Source organism: Eubalaena glacialis, chromosome 2 (genome assembly GCF_028564815.1).
Source record: "Eubalaena glacialis isolate mEubGla1 chromosome 2, mEubGla1.1.hap2.+ XY, whole genome shotgun sequence".
Taxonomy (NCBI): domain Eukaryota; kingdom Metazoa; phylum Chordata; class Mammalia; order Artiodactyla; family Balaenidae; genus Eubalaena; species Eubalaena glacialis.
In genome coordinates, this window is record NC_083717.1 from 168,732,214 (window position 1) to 168,745,180 (window position 12,967).

General features: G+C 42.4%; 1 protein-coding gene and 1 pseudogene across 17 annotated transcripts in view; one reads left to right on the forward strand and one right to left on the reverse strand.

Annotated features, from left to right (window-relative positions):
* Positions 1-12,967, forward strand: part of TTLL5 (tubulin tyrosine ligase like 5) — a 304,948-nt gene that overhangs the window by 166,477 nt on the left and 125,504 nt on the right. The window lies entirely within an intron of this gene.
* Positions 6,497-7,211, reverse strand: LOC133085612 (small ribosomal subunit protein uS5-like; annotated as a pseudogene).

Here is a 12,967-nt window from a genome sequence, read left to right on the forward strand (position 1 = left end):
GCCCAGTATAGGATGGCTATCTCTTTACTCCAGCCTTTTAACATTGGTTGACCAATAAGTCATGGTGTTTACTGAATATGTGTGATGTTTCAGATTTTTGGTGTTCTCTACAGTAGTTCCTCTCTCCTCACTGTCCTTTATTTGATAGACTTATAGTCAGCCCTCGGTATCCACGGATCAAAATATTTAGAAAAAAAAAATTTAGAAAGTTCCAAAAAGCAAAACTTGAATTTGCTATAGTCCAGCAACTGTTTACATAGCACTTACATTATATTAGGTATTAGAAGTAATCTAGAGATGATTTAAAGTATATGGGAGGATGTGTGTAGGTTATATGCAGATACTGTGCCATTTTATATAAGGGACTTGAGCATCCTTGGATTTTGGTATCCACGGGGGTCCTGGAACCAATCCCTTGCAGATACCAAGGGATCAGGGTACTGGCATCCCCTACCTCGGTGGCTAGTATGGGGAATGCATAATGTCAGGCCAACATCTCCCTGCTCCAAGTTCTAATATCTGTTTACCTCTGCTATGACACATACCACGCCTCTTTATATTATGGTTGTTTGTATACTTGTCTTACATCCTGTATTAGATTGTAAGCTTTTGAGGGTCAGAGACTGAGTCTTACACATCTTTATATCCTTACACTTTCTTGTACAAAGTGCTCAGTAAATGTTTGGTGAATAAGTGGCTAGATCAGTGCTGTCCAACATGGTAGCCACAAGCCACGTGTGGATTTTAAATTTTTAAATTAATTAAAATTAAATAAAATGAAAAATTCAGTTCCTCAGTCATACTAGCCACATTTCAAATACTCAAAAGCCACATGTGGTTCGTGGCTCCCATATTGGACAGCACAGGACAAAATAGTTGTCCCAGAAGATTCAAAGATGTGATAGAGACCCAAACTTGGTCAGTGGAAAAAAAAAAAAAAAAAAAAGAAGTACAAAGAAAGGCATATTCTTGATTATCCTCTTAGGCTCTTTTGTAGCTGTCAAGCCTCTTTTGTTTAGATCTAGAGATTTACCACAGATGCTGTTCTTAAACTTATTTGTGGTACTGGGAGGGGCATATTTTAATGCCTTGGGAATCTCAAAAGCTCAGAGCTTCTGAATTACTAGTGTCTAACCAATCAGAGCTGGGCTGGCTGGGAGGAAGGGACTTTTAAAGCAGATCCTAGCGTTACCATTTTATTTTCTGAGATATGCTCATGACTAGATACTGGGGAGAGGTCTTGCTTCCCTACACTTACCTAGCCCCCAGCCCCCCACCTGCTTGGCTGGCAGTTCTGACTTGGCTTATAGAGCTGCTATAGCCCTGGGGAACAGAGCCAAACATGCGGAAGTGGTTACATGTACCAGCTCCCAGGGAAGCTGTGGGCTAGCAGGGGGAGTGGGTGGGGTCCTGCCTGATGGCTTTTCAAAGAAGCCAAATCTTTGAAGTTTTGTTTTAGCAGCTGCCAGGTATGCTGTTTCAGCACTTCACAGACTCTCTCACTGTGTTCCCATATCACATTTTTTCTTTACTATATGTGCATAGTATACACAATGGAGCTTGGTTGTTGGGAGGGTAAATATAAAATTGTGGAGTAAGGTGCTAAACACAACCCTCTTTTTCTTTTTTTCTGTGACTCTGCTGTGAAATAGCCACTTTTAATGCTCCCTTTTCCCTTCTCAGCTCTGATCTTTTCTGATCACCTGCCAAAGGAGAGGCAAACAGAGTCCTCTTCTATTTGGGAAAATAGTTAAGTTTTGAAAAACTGGAGCTCCTACATTTCTCTGATGAATTAGAGCATCATTCTGAGAATAGAACATCTCCCTTTTCCAGAAGAACAGTTGACACCCCCCTACAAGCAACCCTGATACTTTCAGACTTGGAGTAAATTTCTTGATTGTAGATCTTGTGCACCACTGGATCCTCAGCATTTAGGACAATGTCAACCATAAATATTTGTTAAATGATTGCACTTGCAGCTGCTAAGCTGGTGGGGGGAAGGACTGGGTAGGTAAAGCACCCCTCTAAAGCCCACACTCTGAGCTTTCTCTGCTTCCTTGCTTCTTTGCTTAAGTAGTCCCTCTCTCCCATCCAGTCTACAGTTAGCTCAGACCTTTTCCAGCTGCCCCCAAATTTGCTCCTTCCTCTGAACTCCACTCTTTTTTGAGTATAGTATATACTCCCCTGAATAATCATCTTCTATGCCTTTGTTCTTGATCTCCTGAACTGTAAGTCTGTTAAAGGCACAGGCTGTATTTTATTCCTACCCAAAGAACCCTGGACCGGGAACAGGAAGACCTAGGTGCCAATCCCAGGTCCACCTGGGACTTCCTGACTGGAGGTAAATCATTTGACTGAACTTAAGCCTAATTTTGCCAGGTGGGAAGCAAGGGTGCTCGGATTGTCATGGGAGTTCAATGAGATCATCTACATGAACATGCTTTGTAAACTACAAAGTACTACACACGACTAGGTCTTTTCAGTATTAATAATACTTATTATCACTATAAAATAGTAATGTTTGTTTACGCTGCTGATGATACAGAGACTAATCTTTCCCAGAGTTGAGGTAAATCACAAGTTCAATCCCACATTACTCAGCTTGGCACAGGTTTAAAGCATTAAATGGTCCATTCCAGGCACTCTCTGTCATCACCTCTCTTTCAGTCTGCAGGTTCTTCCTTTCAGACCTGTGGGGTCATTGTTTTTCTTAGTAGTCTCCCCCTTTTTCTCCTCTCAGGCGCAGGCTGAGCTCTCTCTTTTAACCCCCTCAGTTCTTAAAGAAGCAAAGTCATCCCATCCCATTTCCCAGTTTTGTCTGGAATTGCCTTGCTGGTGGATCCTTCTCTCCTCAGCATGGCCATCCACTTCCCATCGCTCTGCCCATCAACAGCACTGGGCCCCGTCATCATCCTCCCCCTGTCCAGCACCCCATCTTCATCCTCAGCTTGGCTCAGCACCCCTTCCTGTTTTCCTCTCCCTTCCCTTGCTTTTCTGCCAGGCTATATCCCTTTAATCCTCCCTTTCCATTTATCTCATCCTGCATTTTCTTTCTTTCTCTAGGCTCAGACCTTTCATCCAGAAAGGATGTTCCCCCTTTTAAGACTCTGTTTGGTGCATTTCCACGTACCTCTCACCCTGTCCCTATCACCTTAAGGCATCTCCTTCTCAGAGGAAAGTAGATTAAAAAAGCACTGCCATTTTTTTTGTTCTATCATATGGCTTCAGGAGGTCCAAATTCTTTTACTTTAAAATATCTACGCGCTCTCACATTTAAATGTTGTGACCTAGTGTTTGAGAGCAGGTATTCTATAGAGGCAGACCAATTTGGATCCCTCCCCTTTTTAGCCACTTACTAGCTATGTTGCTTAGGGCAAGTTCTTTGAACCTACTGTACTTATGCCTAAATGAGGATAAAATGCCTAATTCCTAGGGATGTCCTAAGGAGCAAATGAAAGTCAAATGTCATAGGAAAGCATTTTTACAGGGCCTGCCTCTGTAAATGAGAATTACTGTAAATCTGTCCACATCATCTATCCATACCCAGTTTTACAGGTATGAAAAATTGAGACCTAGAGAAGTTAGGTGGATTGTGCAAATTCTCATGCCTACCTGGTGGTAAAGCAAGGATGAGAACCCACTTCTAATTCTCAGCCTGATGAATTTTCCATTTGATTCCTCTAACTTCTCAAAGGGTTATTTGTTCTAGTTTCCCTTCTTACGGTGGAACATAGGACTACTCCAGAGAGAGGAGTGTTCATTTCTTTATGCATTTGTTCATTCAGCAAACACTGCATGACTGTGACATTGCCAGGCTTTGAGCGGACAAAGACCAGAATGATGACCAGCCTTAAATGGTTGGTCCAGTGAGTAAGAAATAGTCGTTGTGAAGAATAGTCACAGTACCAAAAACATGCCAGTGAAAGGCATCTTGGGACCTCGAGGAATAAGCTCTATCAGAGGAAGACCAGAGTAGACTTTGCAGAGGATGGATTATTGTTTTTTAACTAAGTGAGCATCGCAGAGCCTTATGTGAAGGCAGGGAGGTATGGAAGAGCATGCCTGAGTGCACCATTGTGGGAGCATGGCGTGCACGTAGGGGAGGGTTGAGGATGAGATGGAAAAGTTCAAGTGCCTGATATGCCATGTTAAGGGGATTTTATCCCATTATCTGCCCTTTTAATTAATGTCAACCAAAGAATTCAGCAGAGTTTTTTGAGTTTTGGGGTTTTTTTTTTTAACATTTCTGGGTTTTCATATGTACTACTTCCATTGTCTTTCCCTTCCCCATTCATATCTGGCAAATTCTTTGTGTCATTCTGGATCAATCCCAATTCCAACCCTTACTCTGTGCACCTTCTACTGCCATCCCACACGGAGGCTGCCTACTTGCCTGTAGCTCTGTCATTTCCATTGTATTACAGATTTTCATGTCTTTCCTTTACCACCTCCTTAGAAGTCCGAACTTATACATCTTTATATTCCTATCTCTTAATGTGGCATCTGACACATAGTATCCACTAATTTAATGTATGCCAAATGAATTTAAATATCTAGATTCATAATCACAGAGCAGACTTCCACCTAGGCAGCTCTTTTACTAATACCTGTCTTGGGTACCACAAAAATTTAGGTGGATTAGGTTGACTTTCTTCTTTAACCAGCCACAACTCAACGTGCTTGCCATCTTTAGGATTTGAGCTTTGGCTGCCTCTAGACAAGAAGCCTAACACTGAGCTGGTTAAAAACCTGCTGTGGGAGCAGTTGTCACCTGTTTTACACTTGCAACGCACTTCCACATACTAGGATTTTCCTCAACACACTTTAAGGAGTTAAAAGACTCAAAACAGTACTCAACCAGGTGAATTCCACATGGTGGAATCAGTTTTAAAGTAGAGTAATGTCTCACAGTGTCCATTAAGCTGCTGCAGTTTTACTCCTCACCTGGTCATCCTTCAGGGCTGTGTGGCTGTGTGAGTGGTATTATTTATTTACTGCCCTGATTAGACTCTAATATACTCATGCGGAAAAGTTTCTCCCTAGTCTAACAAACACACAGTATCTGTATTTGGCACCAGCTCGATGTCACACTGCTCCTCTTACACGTTGCAGATATGCCTTGCTGTACACCGTGCTGCCAGCTGCAACCAGCTCAGCGTTCATCTGCCAAACAGAGCTGTAACACTGTATTAAAACACGTAGTTAAATATACTTTATATACTACTCATCACACCTTACATTCTTGTGAAGTTTTCTCAGTACAGAATAGTTGAGAATCTCTCTCTTAAGGCTTTAATGAAGAGATGCATTGTAATCTAGCAGCACGCCATCATAATAACGTACCCTGATGCATGCTTTGGTAGAATAGCAGGCCACTCTGATAGGATAATGCGTTAAAGCTAATTTCTCTTTTCCTTTTCAAATTTATCTAAATAGTTGCATAAGTGATCTATTGCTGCCTAATAAATTATCTCAAACTTTAGCAGCCAAACAATAAACATTTATTATCTCAGTTTCTGTGGGTCGGGAATTGAGGAGCAGCTTAACTGTGTGGTTCTGCCTCAGGCTTTTTCATGAGGTGACAGTTAAGATGTCAGCCAGAAAGGCTGCAGTCATCTGAAGGCTTGCCTGAGGCCAAAGGATCCACTTCCATGGTGCTCACCCTCACGTGGATGATGAGTTCATGCTGGCTATTGGCAGGAGGCCTCAGTTCTTCAACAGATGGACTTCTCCTCAGGGCTGCCTGTGTGTCCTCATGACATGGCAGCTGGCTTCCCCCAGAATGAGTGACTTAAGAGAAAGACAAAAGCCACGCGTCTTTTATGACCTAGCTCAGAAGTCATACACAGTCATTTTTGTTTTAATTTTTTAATTGTGGAAAAATATACATAACATAAAACTTACCATTTTAAGTGTACAGTTCAGTAGCATTAAGTGCATTACATTACTGTGCATCACCACTATCCACTTCAAGAACTCTTTTCATCTTGCAAAACCGAAACTCTGTACCAATTAAAAAATAACTCCCCATTCTCTCTCTGTCAGCCCCTGGCAACCATCCTTCCACTTTCTGTCTCTATAAATTTGACCGCTCTAGGTACCTCCTGTGAGTGGAATTATACAATGTGTGTCCTTTTCTGCCTGGCTTATTTCATTTAGCACAATGTCCTCAAGGTTCATCCGTGTTGTAACATGTGTCAGAATTTCCTTTCTTTTTTTTTTTTTTTTTTTTCCTTTCTTTTAAGGCTGAATAATGTTCCATTGTATGTCTATACCACATTTTGTTTATCCACTCATCTGTCGATGGACACTTGGCTGGCTTCTGCCTTTTGGCTGTTGTGAGTAATGCTGCTGTTAACGGGTGTACAAATAGTTGTTCATGGCCCTACTTTCAGTTCTTCTGGATATATACCCAGAGTGGAATTGCTGAATCATATGATAATTCTGTTTTTTTCCAAGCTTAATTAATTCACTTTATCTTTCTGGTATAAATACTCTACGTGGTGACCATAGCTGGAGCTTGGGTCTTCTTCGCAGAGACTCTGGTATGGCTCTTTACTAAATGGTCAGTGAATTCCTGATGGGGAGACTTGGTGAACATGGTCTCTTTCTAGAGGTCAAGGTGAGTAGCTGTAAGTCTTGGAGATGGCATCAAAGGTGGCCGTGGTGAAGTTGCACAGGCTGGCAGTGCAGCCTGCAGACAAGGTGTACTAGTGCTTGATACTGGCCACCAGCTTCTTGGGCACAAGAGCCCAGAGAATGCCAGTGCCTTTGGGGTGGGGATGAGATATACCAGCACAGAGCCACAGTGGCTGGTCACCTTGCAAAGGACAGTGTGGGGCTTGCTGATCTTGCTTCCTCTGTAGCCTCACTGCATGGCAACAGGGGAGAGTTTGGCCAGGGTAATGGCCCCGTGGACGGCCGTGGCTGCCTCCTTGGATCGCTTACCAAAATTGACATGGCCCTTGTAGTCCCTAGTGGCAACAGATGCCTTGAACCTGGTCTGCTGGCCAGCGTGGGTCTGCTTTTGCACAGGTGTAGTCTTCAAGCTCGCCCTTTAGGGTCAGCCTCAGGAAAAAGTCCGTGATTTCAGACTACGTGACGGACGAGGAGAAGAGATGTATTTCCTCCAGGGACTTGGTCTCCATGTCCATGACCAAGCAGCCTGGCTCGGGGACAGGGAGCCACTTCTTGTCCTCAGCCTCCCCTCAACGAGCTCTGTGGCCTTGGCTCCAGCCTGAGCGTAGCTGCAGCGCTGGCACCGGAAGCTGCCCCCCATACCTCTGTGGAGCTGCTGTGGCCACCTTCTGGTCTCCTGGAACACCAGCATCATCCACCATTTGGTGTTTTCTTGGAGCAGAAAGGCAATGCTATTTTTAATTTTTTGAGGAACCTCCATACTGTTTTCCAGAGTAGCTATACCATTTAACGTTTCCACCAGCAGTGCACAAGGGTTTCAGTTTCTCCACATCTTCGCCGACACTTTTTTTTTTTTATAGTAGCCATCCTGATGGGTGTGAGGTGGTATCTCATTGTGGATTTTCATTTGTGTTTCCCTCATGATTAATGATGTTGAGCATCTTTGCATATGCTTCTTGGCCGTTTGTGTATCTTTTTTAGAAAAATGCCTGTTCAGGTCCTTTGCCCATTTTTAAATCGAGTTTGGCTTTTTGTTGTGGAGTTTTAGGAGTTCTGTATGTATTTTGAATATATTTGGATTATCAGGTGTATGATTTGAAAATATCTTCTCCCATTCTGTAGGTTGCATTTTTACTCTGTTGATAGTATCCTTTGATGCACAAAAGTTTTTAATTTTGATGAAGAACAATTTTTTAATTTTTTCTTTTGTTGCCTGTGGCTTTGGCATATATCCAAGAAATCATTGCCAAATCCGATGCTGTGAAGCTTTTTTGCCATTTGTTTTCATTGAAGAGTTTTATAGTTTTAGCTCTTATGTTTAGGTCTTTCAAACATGCTGTCATTTTTGCAATATCCTATTGTTTACACAGGCCAGCTCCATTCAGTGTGGGAGGGGATTACCCAGGATATGAATACCAGGAGGTGGGGATCATTGGGGGCCATCTTGGAAGCTGGTTTCTACAATCATTCAGGTATATAGTTTTAAAAGTTAAGTAATTCTATAAAGTTTATAATGAAAATGGGAATCCCCTGCCCCTTCTTCTCCCACTGCTACCCAACCTTAATTTCCACACTCCAGAGATAACCACTTTCAACTTTTTTTTTCAGCTGTTTCTTCTGTTACTTGCCTTCATATTTCTAAATCTTATGTTTATCTGCCATTTGGGGGCTTTTTATTTTATATATTATTTATTTATTAAATTCCTATCAGAAGGTGGAAGTTGAGCATCCTTGTGCTGCCTCCTTCTGCCCCCACCCCCAACCACACACGCACACTCTTCCCTTCCTCCCATCCCTGCAGTGAACACATAGTACAATTTGATCAGTGTTTACTGTTTTCATTATCATGACTGGGCCCTTGGAAACTTTTGGGCCTCACAGAGTCATCATTTCTTCTTTCCTATTGATCCATTTCTCTGTCATTTTGTCTGACTTGGTACATGTTGTGAAGTTAAGAAATTTTCCAAGTGTCAGATTTCTTGCAGGTTAAGACAATTTACACAGGGCTATATGGGAGGGGAGGATATGTATATGTATATTTTTTTTTTTAATTTTTTTTTTAAGTACATTTTTTTTAATTAATTAATTAATTAATTAATTTTTGGCTGTGTTGGGTCTTCGCTTCTGTGTGAGGGCTTTCTCCAGTTGTGGCAAGTGGGGGCCACTCTTCATCGTGGTGCGCGGGCCTCTCACTGTCGCGGCCTCTCTTGTTGCGGAGCACAGGCTCCAGACGCGCAGGCTCAGTAATTGTGGCTCACGGGCCTAGTTGTTCCGCGGCATGTGGGATCTTCCCAGACCAGGGCTCGAACCCGTGTCCCCTGCATTGGCAGGCGGATTCTCAACCACTGCGCCACCAGGGAAGCCCTATGTATATGTATTAATATATATATACACACATACATGTGTATATTATATATGCTCCTATTTTCTATTGACTGAAATATTTATGTTCATACTTTATAAAAACTAAGTGTACAAGTAATACACACATGTAGCCATGTCATAAAATAATCTAACAGAAACATATACAGATTATGAGGAGATTAAGTCCCCTCCTCGGAGGTAGCCACAGTTAAAAGGTTGATTTGTATATTTTTCTGTGACTTTTTTTCCTCCTTAATGTCGCCATGTTTCTCTGGTTTGTTTATATAAGCTTATCTTTTTTTCTTTGGCCGTGCCACGCAGTGGGATCTTAGTTCCCTGCCCAGGGATCAAACCTGTGCCCCCTGCAGTGGAAGCACAGCGTCTTAACCACTGGACTGCTAGGGAAGTCCCTATGTAAGCTTATCTGAATATTCTTAACCACTATGTAGTTTTCCAAAGGATGAATGTACCATAATTTATTTTGCCATTCTCCTATTAAAGAGCACTAAGTTGTATCCAATTTAGGCATCTGCAGTGAACGCCTTGTACATATATCTTTGTACACATGTGCAAGTATTTCTATGGGATACATTCCAAGAAGTGGAATTCGTTGGATCAAATGATATATACACTTTGAATTTGTATAGATACTGTCAAATTGGCCTCAAAAGGGCTGTAAAAGGGCTGTACCACTACCCCCTCCAATCTGGAGCGTGCTCTTTCTTCACACACTTGCCAGCATCTATTCTACTAGACTATCACTTATTCCTTTCCTGCAAATTCTGTCCTGTTTTTTACTGATGATGAAATTAGGCATAGACCTATCTTCAGATACATTATTTTAGAAACATATTCTTGTTTTAGGCAAGAATATAACTGAGATGGGGCCAAGAATCAGGAAGGTAAAAGTAATTCTCAGTGGGCTCTTTCTTTTCTTACTATCAATTAAGACCAGGAAGAATCCCTACGTGTTAGCTTCTTCCCCCTACACTGCACTGCTGAAGTGCTTTTCTCTCCTGCTTTTGTTTTTGATTGATTTCATCCAAGAGGCTTACCCTTTCCCCTCCCTCAGTAATGAATAACCAGAAAAGTCACAGAACCCGGCAAATTGAGTGAAGGAAGCTTAAGGAAAATATTAAAAAGGAAGAAAAGTGTTTGATGTACTTTTAATATAAAATGTGGAAAAAGTAGAAGAAGGGCGGGGGTTGGGGAAAGAGGGCGGAGAGAGATTATTCACGGTAATGGGAACCAAATGTTGGCCGGGAAAGCTGCAGCATTCTCACACTCTTCCTGTAACGCCATGGCTTTTCAAAGTGATAATAATGGAGCACCAACAGCACAGGACACGCCTTAACCCTTCCATACCTGAACAGCCCCAACTCAGCTTTTCCGAGGCGGTGTCCGCTTTGAAGTCCTGGCACATGGACGATGTCTGTGTCCCGCTTGCCCTCAGGGCAAAAAGAAGGAAGGTGGAAGCAAGTAGTAGAACAGTAAGGGAGCACTCGCTTGCTGGAACTCCTCACAGTATGCTACATTTCTCTTTCTGTGTGTTAGGCTTTTCTACTGGACAAGCAGCAGCCTGCTTGACAGTAGCTTGCCAGGTTTGGATGATGATATCTTCTCCCCTTGCTGCCCAGAGCTGATGAGAAAACCCCCATGGGATAGGCAGGCAGTCTCCCTCCATCAGTAATGATCCCACAGCATGAAAAGGCCTCCATGGAGACCGAAGTCCCCCCCCCCGGGTGCCCGTGTGCAGGTACAGGCGCTCCTGTGGAGGCCCCGGCCTCTATTTTCTTGGAAGTCCACGCCTGCCACTGTGGAATTGAGATGTAAAGACTGTTTGCAGCCGAAGGGCACTCCCTGACCATATGACCTCCAGGTGGTCAAGGACAGGCACTTGCCCCTTGGCCTAGCCATTTATCTATGGAGGGCGAATGAAAAGGGGTGAAGGAATGAATGCAGTTCCTGCTCCAGCTGGCTTTTACTTCCATCTTGATTCAAATTTTGTTCAGGTGCCTTTAAAAGTCCATTGTGCCTGAGAAATAAACCTTATTTTTTAGGTCAAATATTCACCATTTCAGAGGTGAGGCAGTGGTAGCAGTAGGGCGGGCGGCACCGCAGGGCAGACAGGTGCTTGGCTCTGCAGGTAGCTGGGCGGCTCCGGACCTCTTCAGCAGCAGTTGTCTCAGCTGTAACACGAGACAACTGTTAGTCTCTGCCTCCTTGGCATGTTAAAGGTTTCAGGGAGTTAAGGCATGGAGAATATTTAGCACCCCACCTGCCACCTACTCTTCTCTTCTCTTCTCTGTCCATTGGTACCGTCATATTACCTACAGCTAAAACTGAAACATCTTTTTTTCAAATGTTTTCCAGAATCATCCTTGGGACGATTTTATAGTTTTACGTTTTACATTTAAGTAAACGTTTTGAATGATCCATTTTGAATTAATTTTTATATGAAATCTGAGGCTTAGGTTGAGGTTCATTTTTTTTTGCCTGTGGATGTACAATTGCTCCAGCACCATTTGTTAACAAACAAATGGCTTTAAACAGGTTATCCTTCCTCCACTGTATTGACTTTTCCAGCTTTGTCAAGTCAGTTGAGCATTTTAGTGTGGCTCTTGGATGATTTTGGTATTCCTAAAACAAAGGTCTATAGCAATAATAATTTGTTAGAGAATCTTTAGCGAGGAGTGTTTTAGGTTCTAGTTTTCTTCCTTGTACCTTTGGAATCATACAGATTTAGGTTCAAAAGTGGCTCTTTCACTTACTGTGAGTGAAGTTAAACCTAAGTCATTTAACCTAAGCCTCAGTTTTCTCATCTCTAAAATGGAATGGTTATAATACCTTTCTCAATGGGTTTCTCTGAGGACTAACTAAGGTAGGGCATGATAGGCATTTGGAAAGCCCTCAAGCTAATGTTGGTGATGGTAGTGAGACTTAGCTATCTCTGTGCTTGGCCATCCTAAGCCACACTCACTCATGCCCCTTGCCTTCCCCAAACCTTAACTTTACTCTTTTCATTATAGTTCATCATGAGCACATGAGTGATTCCAGTTAAAGCTGCTGTGCTGGGCCTTACTTAGATGGCGGTTTTGATCAGTAACATTGGTGTTTCTGAATCTACGAGAGATCAGTCTTACAGCTGTAATTGCAGACCACCCCCATTGGGTTTCCTGTTGCTTCCTGCTCTTTCATATGCTCTTCCTTCTACCTGCAGTGTCCTTCCTGTTGTCAAAGTGCTGGTCATCTTTTGCGACCATTTCTACTTTGACGTCTTCCTTGATTTCCCCCATAGGAAGTTGCTCCCCTCTCTCGTCTTCTGAAGCCAGTGTCCTGTTCCCAGCACAGTGGCATACAGAGTATGGGGAGTGGCAGGAGTTCTTTTCTTCATTAAAAAAAAATACACGTTTTAAAAGTGCATAAATAAATAAAATATATCCAAATATGTTGACATGAACATTAAATGATAAAAGCAGGATAGTATAATCACAATTTACTATATATTTTCATAGTCAGCATGCATTAATTTTTATATTGCTTAAAGTGCCCTACAATTTGCTATTAATTCAGAAATATTTCTCCCTTATTTTGAAATGATACGATTCTATTCTGCCATTTGTTAAAGAGAGGAACAAAAGGAAGGGAAGGAGAAAGGGACTAACATTCACTGAGTGCCCAGCTCATGCCAGATCCTGTGCTTTGTATGATTTACCCTGTTTACTCCTGAAAACATGGCTGTAACATGGGTATTGTTACCCTCAAGTTCAGATAATGAAATAGCCTTAGAAATGTTAACATTTGAGTTCAGCTTTTTCTGATGTGAAAGTTCATGCTCTTTTCACGGCTTGAACTTCCCTACTTGTGGGAAGAGGAAAATCAGTACCAGTCTTTTCACAGTGGCATCCCAGGCTAGTCTAGACCCATTTATTAGTGATGATAACATGCAAAGGAGAGGTGGAAA